At 46.8% G+C, this 15,000-nt stretch overlaps 1 protein-coding gene across 3 annotated transcripts in view; it reads right to left on the bottom strand.

Annotated features, from left to right (window-relative positions):
- plxnb3 (plexin B3) overlaps positions 1-15,000 on the bottom strand; it is a 69,011-nt gene that overhangs the window by 32,063 nt on the left and 21,948 nt on the right. The window contains exon 1 of one of the 3 annotated variants that reach the window (XM_070967876.1): positions 11,898-11,991. The exons of the other annotated variants lie outside the window; for them this stretch is intronic. The gene's annotated coding sequence lies outside the window, so the exon portion shown is untranslated. Of the gene's footprint in view, positions 1-11,897; positions 11,992-15,000 lie in introns of those variants that run through there. 3 annotated transcript variants of the gene reach the window in all.

Here is a 15,000-nt window from a genome sequence, read left to right as displayed (position 1 = left end):
CACACGTCACATGACTTGTAGCTGCAGTGGGCCTTAATGACTTCCACTCTGTCACACTCACCCCCATCATCACCAAGTCCTTCAAGAGGCTGGTCACCTCAAATGCTGTCTTCCCCCCACACTGGACGCCCATCACTGTGACTACTGACCAAACAGGTAGATGGAGGATGCCATCTCCACGGCGCTGCACTCCACCCTGACACACATGGACAACAGCAGCACCTACGCCAGGATGCTGTTCATCGAGTTCAGTTCAGCACTCAACAGTCATCCCCTCCAAGATGGTCAACAAACTCAGTGACCTCGGCATCAGCACCTCCCTCTGCAACTGGACCCTGGACGTCCTGACCAACAGACCCCAGTCTGTCAAGTTAGACAAGCACACCTCCACCACCCTGACCCTGAACACTGGCGTCCCACAGGGCTGTGTGCTGAGCCCTCTCCTCTAGTCCTTCACCCATGACTCCAACTCCATCATCAAGTTTGCAGACGACACCACGGTATTAGTCAGAGTCAGCCTACAGGGACAAGGTTCAGCAGCTGGCGATGTGGTGCGCTGACAACAAGCTGACCCTCAACACCAGAAGACCAAGGAGCTCATCCTGGACGACAGGAAAACCAAAGGCTGCAGTCACGACTTGGAGAGAAATGACGGCGGCCATCAATGATTGTTCAGAAAAAATGGACAGATGTCTTCAGGCTCCCTTCAAACATTCATCCATCCATTTTCTATGCCGCTTATCCCTTTCGGGGTCGCAGGGGGGCCGGAGCCTATCTCGGCTGTCAACGGGCGGGAGGCGGGGTACACCGTGGACCGGTCGCCAGCCGGTCGCAGGGCACAAACACACAACCATTCACACTCACACTCACACCTAGAGGCAATTTAGAGTCACCAATCAACCTAATGAGCATGTTTTTGTCTGTGGGAGGAAGCCGGAGAGAACCCACGCATGCACGGGAAGAACATGCAAACTTCACACAGAAAGGCCCGACCCAGGAATCGAACCGGCGACCTTCTTGCTGTGAGGCAAACTCTTAATTATTTGGGCCATCTTGCAAATTCAGCCGAGACGTTTTCAGACTGAGACGTTTGTCTTGGCGTGTTGTCTTGATGGAAGACGCTTCGTTAGCGGAACATGAAGTCAGCTGGACGGACAATGTCCATCGCACGGTCAAGTCTCTGTGAAGACATCGTCTCTTTCAGCCCGTTTCCTGTTTCACGTGCAGCCAATCAGGCTCCGAATCTGGAAAACCAGCTGAGACTCTCACTGAGAAGGAGGACCAATCGGACGGAGGCTTAGCTCGAGACCCGAAGGCCCCACTGGTGTCTTAACCTACGGGTAACCATGGCAACAGCCCTGATGCTGCAGGTGTATCCACAGTGAGACGTTCAGTTTACTTTGTACTTCACTCCTCTGTCACCTCCACCCCCCTCTCTCCCCCACCTCCCCCTTTCTCCCCCCGTATGTAAATGAAGGACAGGCTGCTCTCAACACATCAAGCTCATGATTACAGGCTGCCTTACCTCAGGCGCACACACACACACACACACACACACACACACACACACACACACACACACACACACACACACACACACACACACACCTCCACCCCCATATTATCTCTGAGGTTTGCTGCTGACTCTCACACTCACTCTTCAAAGAGACGACAGAATCCAACACACACACACACACACACACACAGCTGTGTGTGTGTGTGTGTGTGTGTGTGTGTGTGTGTGTGCGCAGCTAAATTTCTTCTCTTTGTTCGTCTCCTCTTCCTCACTCTCGGGGACTCTCCCTCAGTGTCTGCGCTCACCATCACACTGTGTCCTACTTTCTCTCTGCTGAGGAGCCTTTGGGCCAGGCAGCAGCACACTGACCTCAGCACACGAGGTATCCTTCAGAACCACGTGCCGGGCGTGGCCTTCATCACACTCCTCTTCATCACAGATTGATGGTATGGCCTGGTCTCCTTCGCTCTCTCCTCGTTTCCTGCACGCAGAGAGGAACACCTGACCGGCTGCGTGGTGAAGAAACATCACATCACGACCAAAACACCTGAAGAAGACGATCAATCCCTTAAAGGTTGTGAAGAAACGACCCGTCCAGCCTGGACCTGGTCCCTCAAAGACAGACAAGGAGGCCTGAGGACCAGATCCACCAACAGCCGGTACTGCACAAGTACTGCACAAGTACTGCCTGTTACTCACTGAGTAGTACACACAGTACTGTAACGCAGTGAGCTGTGTACTTCCAGTGAGTACTTCCACCTCTCTGTTTGTTTGTTTGTTTGTTTGTTTGTTTGTTTCCTTATTTTTCTGCTCTTTGTTTCTTTCTCTCACTTTTCCTTCTTTGTCTTTTTTCTGCTTCAGGATTATTTTATCATCTGTTCTGCTTTATTATTATTCACACACACGTACATGTACACACACACACACACACACACACACACACACACACACACACACACACACTCCCCTGGTGAGCTCATGAATATTTTGCTGCGCTCAGAGAGATGAGGACGGTTTGATATCATCGAGAGTGTGTGACAACCTTGACACACACACACACACACACACACACACACACACACACACACACACACACACACACACACACACACACACACACACTTGAATCCCAGAGGGATTGTGTGTGTTGTCACAAAATAGAAAAGTCATTTCCCACAAAGGTCTTTTTCGGTGTCTGTGAGTCAGAGCTGACTGTACACACACCTTCATCATCATCACCATCGTCATTGTCCCCGCAGGAAGTCAATTTGTTGCCATGGTGATGCAGTTCGTTGCCGCAGGGACAAAACGAGCTGTTTCCATCAACCATCCTCTGTTATTAATATGGTTACCATGGAGACGGCGGGGCGTGGCAGCAGGATGGCCGTTCTATTTTTTTTGGGTTTCGTCCTCTGAGGACAGAGTCATAGGGAGACATTGAGGTGCAAGAACTCTGAACACCAACGAAGAATAAGTTATTAATGTGTCCAAAAAAAACTGGCTCCTGATTGGTCAAGCAGATGTGATGTCACATCACAACGTTGTCACATCCCATCTTCTCACCTTCCCATGAGGACAAACAGGTGGACGTTCTGTCTTCATATCTTCCCATGAGGACAAAAAGGTGGACGTTTTGTCTTCTCACCTTCCCATGAGGACAAACAGGTGGACGTTTTGTCTTCTCACCTTCCCATGAGGACAAACAGGTGGATGTTCTGTCTTCATACCTTCCTATGAGGACAAACAGGTGGACGTTTTGTCTTCTCACCTTCCCATGAGGACAAACAGGTGGACGTTCTGTCTCATACCTTCCCATGAAGACAAACAGGTGGACGTTCTCTCTTCTTACCTTCCCATGAGGACAAACAGGTGGACGTTCTGTCTTCATACCTTCCCATGAAGACAAACAGGTGGACGTTCTCTCTTCTTACCTTCCCATGAGGACAAACAGGTGGATGTTCTGTCTTCATATCTTCCCATGAGGACAATCAGGTGGACGTTCTGTCTTCATACCTTCCCATGAAGACAAACAGGTGGACGTTCTCTCTTCTTACCTTCCCATGAGGACAATCAGGTGGACGTTTTGTCTTCTCACCTTCCCATGAGGACAAACAGGTGGACGTTCTGTCTTCATATCTTCCCATGAGGACAGACAGGTGGATGTTCTGTCTTCATATCTTCCCATGAGGACAAACAGGTGGACGTTCTGTCTTCATATCTTCCCATGAGGACAGACAGGTGGATGTTCTGTCTTCATATCTTCCCATGAGGACAAACAGGTGGATGTTCTGTCTTCATACCTTCCCATGAGGATAATCAGGTGGACGTTCTGTCTTCATACCTTCCCATGAAGACAAACAGGTGGACGTTTCACTGTCAGTTTCATGTCTCCGTCCCGTTGGAGGGAAAACTTGTCCCCCTCCTGCGTCTTCCGTCCAACACCGACACCACGGTCTTTCTGAACGTGTTGTCAGTTGATGAGTTGATGGAGCTACAAGCTTTTTTAGATACGAAGCCGAATTCACGAATTTTCGGGCGCACTCTGGGAAAGGATCACTCTCCTGAATCGAAAAGATGGATTTCCAGGATATATTCAAACCAAGTGACGCAGGATGTGGAGGAACAACATCAGAAACCACTGGCAGAATGGAGGAGGCCTCTGCAGGGCAGCAGCAGCTCCGGCTCCCCATGAACAGCCGCCTTCACTGATCAGCACCCAACTTAAAACAGCAGCACCAGCTTTGACAGCGAGACTCATCGGATGGATTTGTTGAACGTTAATCTGAAAATGATCCCGCTGTCTGTCTCTCTGCAGGACTTTCCTTCGTCCTCAGCAGATTTCTTTGTCTCAGTCTGAACTATCTCCTGCAGCAGCAGCAGGACTCTGTTTGATTCTGGGCCGTTGTGTTCTGTTCTGATCCGATCTGAGCTGAATGGAGCTAATTCCTCTTTTCTCCCCAGACTGAGTTTTAAAGAGCGACTGTCGGCTAATGCCGGCTTGTTTTATTGATGATGAGGCTGCAGAGCTGCTATTCCTGTCTTGGTCTTTAATCTGGATTAAAACTGGTTTGTATTGACAGCAGATGTAAACACACACACAGCTTTGTGTTTGACAGGAGGATCAGAATAGAATAAGAAGAATTAGAGATTTTCCTCAGTTTAATCCACAACACAAGATAAGAATAATAAGTGAATAACAGCAGATCACACATGAGATTAACAGCAGAGCCTCAGTTCACCCCACAGAGTCCAAAAATATGGAAAATCTGAGGAATTAAAGTTATTACATTTGGATGAAGGCAGCTGCAACTAGAGTTGACATGTCTACATGTTTAATATGCAACATCTCTGAGCGTCAACATTGTCCAGTCTCATGAACCCCTTCTGTCCTCAGGGCTGAAGGATGGACCAGTAACCTCAACCTGGAGAACCAGTGAGGTTTCATGTGAAAGTGAAACAGCATCCAGTCTGCAGCGGCAGGCTCAGGACAGCTTCACCCTGCATACGACTGCTGAAACGGTCAAATCTCAAACTCATCTCTGAGTTACTCGACTCACACTGCACCGGCGCGCTTCACCATTATCCTGCTTTCGTTTAATGTTACTACCTGTTCGCGTCTGTCTGTCTGTCTGTCTGTTTGACATCAAAGGATTCTGATGAACTGATGACTTGTTTTGCATCTGATTTGTTGCTTTTCTCAACAAGAACTCACCTGAAATGACGACACTGTCAAAATCAATGGTGATTTTAAAGAAGAGCTCAACGATTCCTCCAGACAGGAAGAAGTATGACGAAGTCCAGCCTGTAATCAGCGGTAAGTGTTTTTAGCTCGAGACCTAACGTGACGCAGTGCTGGTTCCAGCCTGCAGAGACATATTAGCGGGGTCACACAGAGACCACTTGACATGTGCAAGACAGCGTTTTCTTACTTGTTATTGGACTTTTACTTTCAGAGGAGCAGCACCTGGATTCTAGGTAGGGTAGCAAAGGGCAGGACTCATGGTGTCTCTATTATACTGCAAATTCCTCTACTGTATTCTACTATGTCTCTACTGTATAGCATCATTTCCACACTGTAAGAGTTTCTCCAGTGTTTTACTGCAGGAGTGCAGCAGCAGCAGCAGCAGCAGCAGCAGGCTCATCTGAACCAAACCTCTACAAACTGAATACTGATCGCTGCAAATATGAAATATTAATAACTACAAGACTTTGATACTACAACACATGCACACACAAGCACACACTCACACACAGTGATGGAATTAGCATCAATATCATTAATGCCCATCAGCTCTCTGCTTGTTCACACTTTTCCCTTCAAACACACACACACGTTTGAGTGTTCCTGTGTGTGTATGAATACATTACTGCTGCAGCCTCCTCTCCAATTAACAGAGTGTATAAGTGGTTTTGATCAGTGGGGGATCACATGACGGGGTTTACCTCCACCTCCGCTCACGGGTTCCTCATGCTGACACCCTCATCAACACTCAGAGGCTGTTAACACGCCTCACTGTATGAAACAGCTCAGTGCATTAAACTCAGCTCACTGCATTAAACTCAGCTCACTGTATGAAACAGCTCAGTGCATTAAACTCAGCTCAGTGCATTAAACTCAGCTCAGTGCATAAAACTCAGCTCACTGTATGAAACAGCTCACTGCATTAAACTCAGCTCACTGCATTAAACTCAGCTCACTGTATTAAACAGCTCACTGTATTAAACTCAGCTCAGTGCATGAAACTCAGCTCACTGCATTAAACAGCTCACTGTATTAAACTCAGCTCACTGTATGAAACAGCTCACTGCATTAAACTCAGCTCACTGCATTAAACTCAGCTCACTGCATTAAACAGCTCACTGCATTAAACTCAGCTCACTGTATTAAACTCAGCTCACTGCATTAAACTCAGCTCACTGTATTAAACTCAGCTCAGTGCATTAAACTCAGCTCACTGTATGAAACAGCTCACTGCATTAAACTCAGCTCACTGTATTAAACAGCTCACTGCATTGAACTCAGCTCACTGCATTAAACAGCTCACTGTATTAAACTCAGCTCACTGCATTAAACTCAGCTCACTGCATTAAACTCAGCTCACTGCATTAAACTCAGCTCACTGCATTAAACAGCTCACTGCATTAAACTCAGCTCACTGTATTAAACAGCTCACTGCATTAAACTCAGCTCACTGTATTAAACTCAGCTCACTGCATTAAACTCAGCTCACTGTATTAAACTCAGCTCACTGCATTAAACTCAGCTCACTGCATTAAACTCAGCTCACTGCATTAAACAGCTCACTGCATTAAACTCAGCTCACTGTATTAAACTCAGCTCACTGCATTAAACTCAGCTCACTGTATTAAACTCAGCTCAGTGCATTAAACTGAGCTCACTGTATGAAACAGCTCACTGCATTAAACTCAGCTCACTGTATTAAACAGCTCACTGCATTAAACTCAGCTCACTGTATTAAACTCAGCTCACTGCATTAAACTCAGCTCACTGTATTAAACTCAGCTCACTGCATTAAACTCAGCTCACTGTATGAAACAGCTCACTGCATTAAACTCAGCTCATTGCATTAAACAGCTCACTGCATTAAACTCAGCTCACTGTATTAAACTCAGCTCACTGCATTAAACTCAGCTCACTGTATTAAACTCAGCTCACTGCATTAAACTCAGCTCACTGTATTAAACTCAGCTCACTGCATTAAACTCAGCTCACTGCATTAAACTCAGCTCACTGCATTAAACAGCTCACTGCATTAAACTCAGCTCACTGTATTAAACTCAGCTCACTGCATTAAACTCAGCTCACTGCATTAAACTCAGCTCACTGCATTAAACTCAGCTCAGTGCATTAAACTCAGCTCACTGCATTTAACAGCTCACTGTATTAAACAGTAAAGAACACATATTTACCAAGTGAGGAGATGTTCAGGATGTGATTCAGCTCAGCAGCAGATTGACTGACTGATAACACGTCTTCACAGTAATTAATGAGAGAATTTTAGTGCATCAGGAAAAGTCACCGTCGACAAAAAGGAACTGAAATCTCTCCATGAACATGAAGTAGATATCAGCCAATCCTACCAACCATCACACTGGAACATCCTCCCCTCTCTGCTCGTGGGGGTCCACAGGGACCAGCCCCTTGTTCAGGTCAAAGTCTGACCTCCAGGCTATTTAACCCCCTCCTGGACTGATCCCAGCAGAGGACCAGGTGTTTGTCCAAATCTGTCCTCAAGACAAGAATAGCAATATTGGACAATTCTGCAGAACAGACTTTAAAATGCTCCTGTTGGTTTGGAGGCACTGAACGGTTTATTTCTGGACGGCTGCTGCGTCCTGAAGCCTGCAGACCTCTGATGGCCTGGATGAGGTCTACTGACCCCTAAAGCTGGAGAGGCAGCATTCAGTTTTTATGATCCACACATCTGAAACAAACTCCCAGAAACAGCAGACCTGCTCTGACTCAGAGCAGCTGGAGCAGCTGGAGTTAAGGGCCTTGCTTAAGGGCACCTCAGTGGTGGCAGTGAGGGAAGGCAGAGGTTTTTCCTACCGGGGGTGTCTTTTCTTATTGTGTTTATTTCATTTCTTTAGTCCTATGCAAAGCGTTGCATTAGCTTATTGTTGAAAGGAGCTCTGCTAATTGGCTTGTCTTGCCTTAAAATTAGTGAGTGGGGGCCACGCCATGATCAGGACAAAGCCTGAGCCGCCGGAGACCAGCTGACCCTGAGAGACACACCTGGAGCGACAGCATCTTCTTATTCTTCAGGACTCGTAACTGCTGCTGGTAACTCCTGAGCGGCTGCACCGAGGTCCGCCGTTAAACCACGTTTGGTTCTGATTCAGTTGTCATGACAACAAACACAAAGACGAGTCAAAGACAGCAAACGGACTGGAGCATTAAAATTAGAGTCGAACAGGAAGTTGACCTCTAAACGTCATCACTGGACAAGAACACATCAGCCATCGGAAACACGAGGAAACACAAAAGAAGAAGAGAAGATTTCTAATTTGTCTGCATCAGGGTGGAGACGGCGTGCGGAGGAGAAGGAGGAGGAGGTGCAGCTCTATTAAAACAAATACAGCTTCCTGCCTCCCGCTCCGGCTCTTTCAGCAGTTTAACAGGCGTGAATGAGCTCCATAATGTGTTTATGGGAACAGAATTTTTACAAGATTAAAACAAGGCTTTGAAGAGGAGGATGAGGAGGGGGAGGAGGAGGAGGAGGGCAATAAACGACAGATATATTATAATAACAGAGAGAGAGAGAGGGGAGGGGGGCTGAAGTTTAACCACCACAGAGTTGATGAGAGGACAAAGAGAGGGAGGAGTCCTTTTATTCAGCGATCTGTTTCATTCACTGGAGAAAAAACACAAAACCAGAAAGAAACTGAATAAAACAATTCATCAGCCATCAACCAGACCTCCATCACCTCCAACCGAAGACAGCCCTCCACCCAAAACCAGAGCTGAACACGCAGTCAGATCTTTTATTTCTGTAAAAGCATCAAAAAAGTATTAGCATCATAAATACTGAAAGTACCCAAAGTAAAGGTGCGCAGTGTGCAGAATGAGCCATTTTCAGAATGGCAGATATATTCAGTATATATATTACTTTCATGTTGTCGCTGGTGAAGATGGAGCTCATTCTGATGACTTTACACACTGCTGCGTCTTTGTGAATTTTAATCTTAACTTTGTTGTTTTCATTCAATTCATTTAAAAGTAAGTAAACACCCAACACCCAGTGTCTCAAACTGACGTCGTCCCACCTGCCGACCTATCAGCTGCTCCGACAACAAACTGACTTCTCAACATCCCTTTATGTCCATCTAATCCTCCCTTTCCATCAAACACCGCCTGGATCCAGAGGGTCACGCCAACACAGGACCGACCACTAACTGTTCAAGACGAAGCAGTGAAGCCTCCCGGCGTCACGATGTGATGGCTGCCGTCAGTTCTCTGAAGGCTTCCCGGCCAAAAGTCCACTTTTACAATGTGATGTGTTTCAGACTGACTGCATTTCATCTGATTACAGCTTCACACATCACAGACGGGTCATCTGTTGATGAATAATCAGAAGCCAGCAGGTGCTGTGAGGGGTTTCAGACTCTACCACAGGTCAGCTTTCTGTTTTTCACCCAGCAGACAGGAAGTCTGAATGGTTTGGACCACTTCAAGCACTCAAGACCAAAGCTGGCATATCTGGAGAAGAGCTGGCGAACATCTGGACCAGAACTGGATCTCTGTTGGTGCCAGAACGCAGCTGAATCTACCTGTCTACCTGTGTCAAGTCTGCACGCCTGGGAGTGTCACAGTGGTGCACTGAAGCTTCGAGAAGCACCTCCCTGAATAACAACAATAAACTTCATTTGTACAGCACCTTTCACACAAGACCTGCAGCTCCCAGCGCTTCACAACAGAGACATGACAGGCAGCGAGCGTTCACTTAAAAACACGTAAAGACAGAAAAGAAGACGGAGAATAAGACACACTCCATAAGAAACATAAAAACAGGATAGAATAAGGATGGAAATAGAATAGATTGAATTCATAAGTTGGAAAATTAAGTCAGAGTGAGGCAAAGATCAGAGTTTCAGGTCCGAGCAGGAAGTCAAACAAACGTTCATCGAGCTGCTTCCTGATGTCTGAAGCTCGTTTGTTCAGCAGCTTTGACAGAAGCTGCAGTCCTGATTTCCTCTCAGATGTTTCTGGAAACCTCCAGTAAACCAACACAGCTTTGTCCTCGTCCATTATGACCTTTGTATACGAGGAGGACGACCTGAAAATCAGTCCTGAACGTGACAGGAAGTCAGTGCAGAGCGGCTGAAACTGGACTCCTGGTCTCTGCTCCTGGTTCTGGTTCATGGTCTCTCAGTGGTTTTCTCCTGGAGGTCAGTCAATCGAGCGTCACAGTGTTTCAGCATCTGTTGGTTAGAAACGGTCGTTCTTCAGATGTTTGGTCGCGTTGTTGAAGTGAGACCTGAATCTCAAAGAACACCAAGACTGAAAGCTCAGATTTAATCCAGAGATTTAATCTCACAGATTACTGAAGAGCATTTGTCTTATGTTTGTTTCCTGTCTGCGTCTCCATGGTAACTGATCTAACCAAGGTAAAATAATCTTCGATGTACGAGTTTTCATGTACAAAGTTTTTATTAATAGCTAGTTCTTCTTCTACTGCACCAAATGAACAAGATGAGATCACGAATGATTTCAGCTCCATGTTAATGTCACTGATAATAAACCAATGAGACCGATGTTTAGCTGACACTTTCACTTTCAGTGTGAGCAGGTGAGCCTCAGTGTGAGCAGGTGAGCCTCAGTGTGAGCAGGTGAGCCTCAGTGTGAGCAGGTGAGCCTCAGTCTGAGCAGGTGAGCCTCAGTGTGAGCAGGTGAGCCTCAGTCTGAGCAGGTGAGCCTCAGTGTGAGCAGGTGAGCCTCAGTCTGAGCAGGTGAGCCTCAGTGTGAGCAGGTGAGCCTCAGTCTGAGCAGGTGAGACTCAGTCTGAGCAGGTGAGTCTTCAGTCCTTGCAGGTCTGATTGGTCGTTGGTCCTTTCTTGACTGGAAAATTTGTACTTGTACTTGGAATTTAAAGTCCATTTCACTTCGAACGCTTTTGTACTTCAGTAACAGAATGAATGCAGATGTTTTACGTCATTAAAGAAGTCTGCACTCCTTCCACTGATGATGATGATGATGATGATGATGAAGACCACAGTCTTTCAGAGGTAACCCCTCCAGAAACAATCACACAAGTTACTGACGATATGAAAGACATCATTACATTGGAGGCACCGTTCTTCCAAACACAGAATCTGAAGCATTTCTAACTCCGACTCGCCTCGCTCAACGTTTGATCCGATGAAGTAAAAATCTTTTTATTATCAGCAGACGCTTTTGGTTCGTGTCGTTTCTTTTCCTTCTGTATATGAAGCTTGATTTAAAGTATCTCATGTCACACTGAAGGCATCGCCGCTATCAGCAGGATCAATACAACGTGACAATCACAGGATCACATCTGATTTCTCAGTGAAAAGCAGCCTGTCAGCAGCTGAGCAGCAGCGAGACGTTTGTGTGCTGCAGGAAACTGAAGCGTCTTTTTTCTCTGAGAGCCAACTTATTCACAGAGAGAGACACAGCCAGCGTATGTCTCTCTACCACTGAGCTAATTCCAGCTCCGCTAATTCAATCACAGCACAATTAACAAGAGTCAGCTGTCAATCAAAGCCTCATCACTACGAGGGAGAGAGAGACAGAGAGGGAGAGAGAGAGAGAGAGAGAGAGGGAGAGAGAGAGAGAGAGAGAGGGAGAGAGAGGGAGAGAGAGAGAGAGGGAGAGAGAGAGAGAGAGAGAGAGACTTACTTCATTCAGGAAACAGTCCGTCTTTCTTTCATTCCTTCAAAAAATGACAAACTGAAAGAAGCTCCACACTGGGCGAGAGAGAGAGAGAGGGGGGACGAACGACTACTGCCAGAGAAATGGAGAGAGAGAGACAGCGAGAGAGAGAGAGAGGGTGGGGGATGACAAGAGGGAGGGCGAGCGAGCAGCCAGCCGGCTGGATGGCTGTAATCCCATTATTGTGAACGACACATTGTTCTGAGAGAGAGAGGGCGAGAGACATTCAGAGAGACAGAGAGAGAGAGAGAGAGAGAGGAGAGAGCAAGAGGGGGGCGAGAGACATGCAGTCGGGGGGGGTGAAAGGGGTGGGGCTTAGCTGAAAACATACGTGGGCGGGGTGACGGGAGGAGTCAGAGTCATTAATATTTAATCATTGGTTTGGGGTGTGAAGTTAGAGACACAGAGACGGAGGGAGACACAGAGAGAGACAGAGAGACTGAAAGAGACACAGGGAGAGACACAAAGAGACAGACAGACAGACAGACAGACAGACAGACAGACAGACAGACAGACAGACAGACAGACAGACAGACAGAGATGGTTTGATCACCCCTCTAACGACCCTCTGGATGATTATCAGCTGAATCTGCAGGTTTACCTGCAGCTCAATGTTTATCTGTCCAACTACAACCACACCTACAACTCCACCTTCTTTCTTAAAAAATAAAACTCGTAGCGCTGTCTGTCTCATAGCACCTTGGTCCAGTTGGACCAGAGAGCTGCGTTATGTCTCCTGTCGTCCTCTCCCGTCCTGAACCTGGTGACGTATGAGAATCTCATCTGCACGTCGTTTTGGATGAAAGCGTCTATCAAATTAAACTAAGTGTAACTTCACTGTTCTGTTCGCTGTCAGCGCTCTCAGGCTTCATCTTCAGAGAAAAGCAGTGAAATGTCACTGAACACTACCTGCACAGTCAGGGACGAGCTGGTGGACGCAGATGAGCGTTTAGCAGCTAAAGACTCGGCCGATCAATCGGTAGCGAAAACGATCATTAGCTGCAGCTCTGCATGTTAAAATGACAAATCCTCTTTTAAGGCGCGTCGGCTCTCAGGTAAAGTCCAGCTCGCCTCACCTGCAGCAGACTAAACCTCAACACAAGCTCCATCCAGTGTCTCTTCCTCAGTGTCCCTCAGAGTCCCTGTCTTAGCAGGACATCCCACAGCTGATGTGTCTCTTTGTTCTCATCATCAGCTGCTGCTGGTGTGGCCGAATCACCTCACAATGAGCCCCAGTGCATGATGGGAAGCAGCTGATAAATCCTCACCATGCTCACAAACTGCAGGTCATACGGGTGCAGAAGAAGAAGAAGAAGAAGAAGAAGAAGAAGAAGAAGAAGAAGAAGAAGAAGAAGAAGAAGAAGCTTCTGTCCAACTCATTTCTTCATGTTTGGTTCTTATGCTGCCATTAAACACTCGGCCACACATTCACCAACACACAAAACACAGATTCAATGAAACATGAAACATTACAACACCAACAAACAAATAAAAGGTGTCTCTGCTGTAAAGGACAGACGCTGTCTTTGTGTCCTTGTTCTGTCTCTGAGCTGTTGCTCTGTCTCTCAGTGGACTTGCTCATGGAGAAAGCCTTCCAGCTGACACTCGGTGAACACAAAAGACGTTTCCCTCACAGTCATCAGGATCAATACTGATCGGCTGTATTGGTGTAATTAGAGCCGCTCTGAGATCGGGACAGCTGCTGAAAACACGTCAGAGTGAGACTCTGTCCGCCCAGAACGTCTCTGCTCAGGTGAGTCCACTGGCTGTGTGTTCCTGTGGTCTGATTGGTTCACAGATGACAGGTCACAGCAGGTGAGAATCATAAAGTGTTCAGGTTGTCATGGTTACCACAGACAGTTTAATGTGATGTGAGGAGTGTGTGTGTGTGTGTGTGTGTGTGTGTGTGTGTGTGTGTGTGTGTGTGTGTGTTATCAGCAGCATCTTATCTGTGACACAACACACTGCTGGTAAAACGTGTGTGTGTGTGTGTGTGTGTGTGTGTGTGTGTGTGTGTGTGTGTGTGTGTGTGTGTGTGTGTGACCTCATGTGATTGAGTGTGTGTATGACAATACGTTCATGCATTCATTCATGTGTGAGTGTGTGTGTGTTAGAGCTCAGCTGGGAGTGTTTGTCCACTTCTCATCAGGACCCTCATGCAATATTAATCACACACACACACACACACACACACACACACACACAGAGTCATATGCACCACTGCACACACACAAACACATGCACGCACGCACACACACACACACACACACACACACACACACACACACACACATCAATCAAACACACAGAAAGGAAACACACACAGCCTGAGGTCTGCCTGAGTGTGTGTGTGTGTGTGTGTGTGTGTGTGTGTGTGTGTGTGTGTGTGTGTGTGTGTGTGTGTGTGGACAGCTGGTGCAGCATCGTCTATACTGTGATTTTATATCTGTGCATTAACGTCTGTCCTCACAAACACTCACTAAATCTACACCATAAACACATCTGACCAATCACAGCCCACTGCTTTCAGAGGTGATCCATGTTCAGTCCAATCAGGATGAGACGTTACATCGGTTCATGTGTACGAGGAGTTAGTTTTGGTTCAGCAAAGAATAGATTTTAGAAGCAATAAAACAGAGAAATGGAAGAAGACAAAGAAGAGAAAATGTGTCCAAAAGTACTTTAAATACACATAAATAGTATATGAGAATATACAGAAACAGGTGATGGTAGGAGCAGGTGTTGGTGTTTGAGCACGTGTTGGCGTTTGAGCAGGCGTAGGTGTAGAAGCAGGTGTAGGAGCAGGTGTAGGTGTAGAAGCAGGTGTAGGGGCAGGTGTAGGTGTAGGAGCAGGTGTTGTGGTGATGTCGTCTGTCTCTGGTGAACTTTGTTATCATGGAGGAGCCTGAATGCAACAGCAGCCTCCGTCAGGCACACTTCCTGTTGTGATGGAGCTGCTGATGGAGGCTGAGTGTTGAATCTGATTGGACGAGGACAGACGAGACATGTTTGTTAAAAACACAAATCTGACCCTGAAACGATCAATAAAAGAAAGCAGGGGGCAGTGATG

This window comes from Chaetodon trifascialis, chromosome 8 (genome assembly GCF_039877785.1).
Source record: "Chaetodon trifascialis isolate fChaTrf1 chromosome 8, fChaTrf1.hap1, whole genome shotgun sequence".
NCBI classification, from domain to species: domain Eukaryota; kingdom Metazoa; phylum Chordata; class Actinopteri; order Chaetodontiformes; family Chaetodontidae; genus Chaetodon; species Chaetodon trifascialis.
The sequence above is the reverse complement of the archived record's forward strand: the minus strand, read 5'-3'. Positions and strand labels throughout refer to the sequence as shown.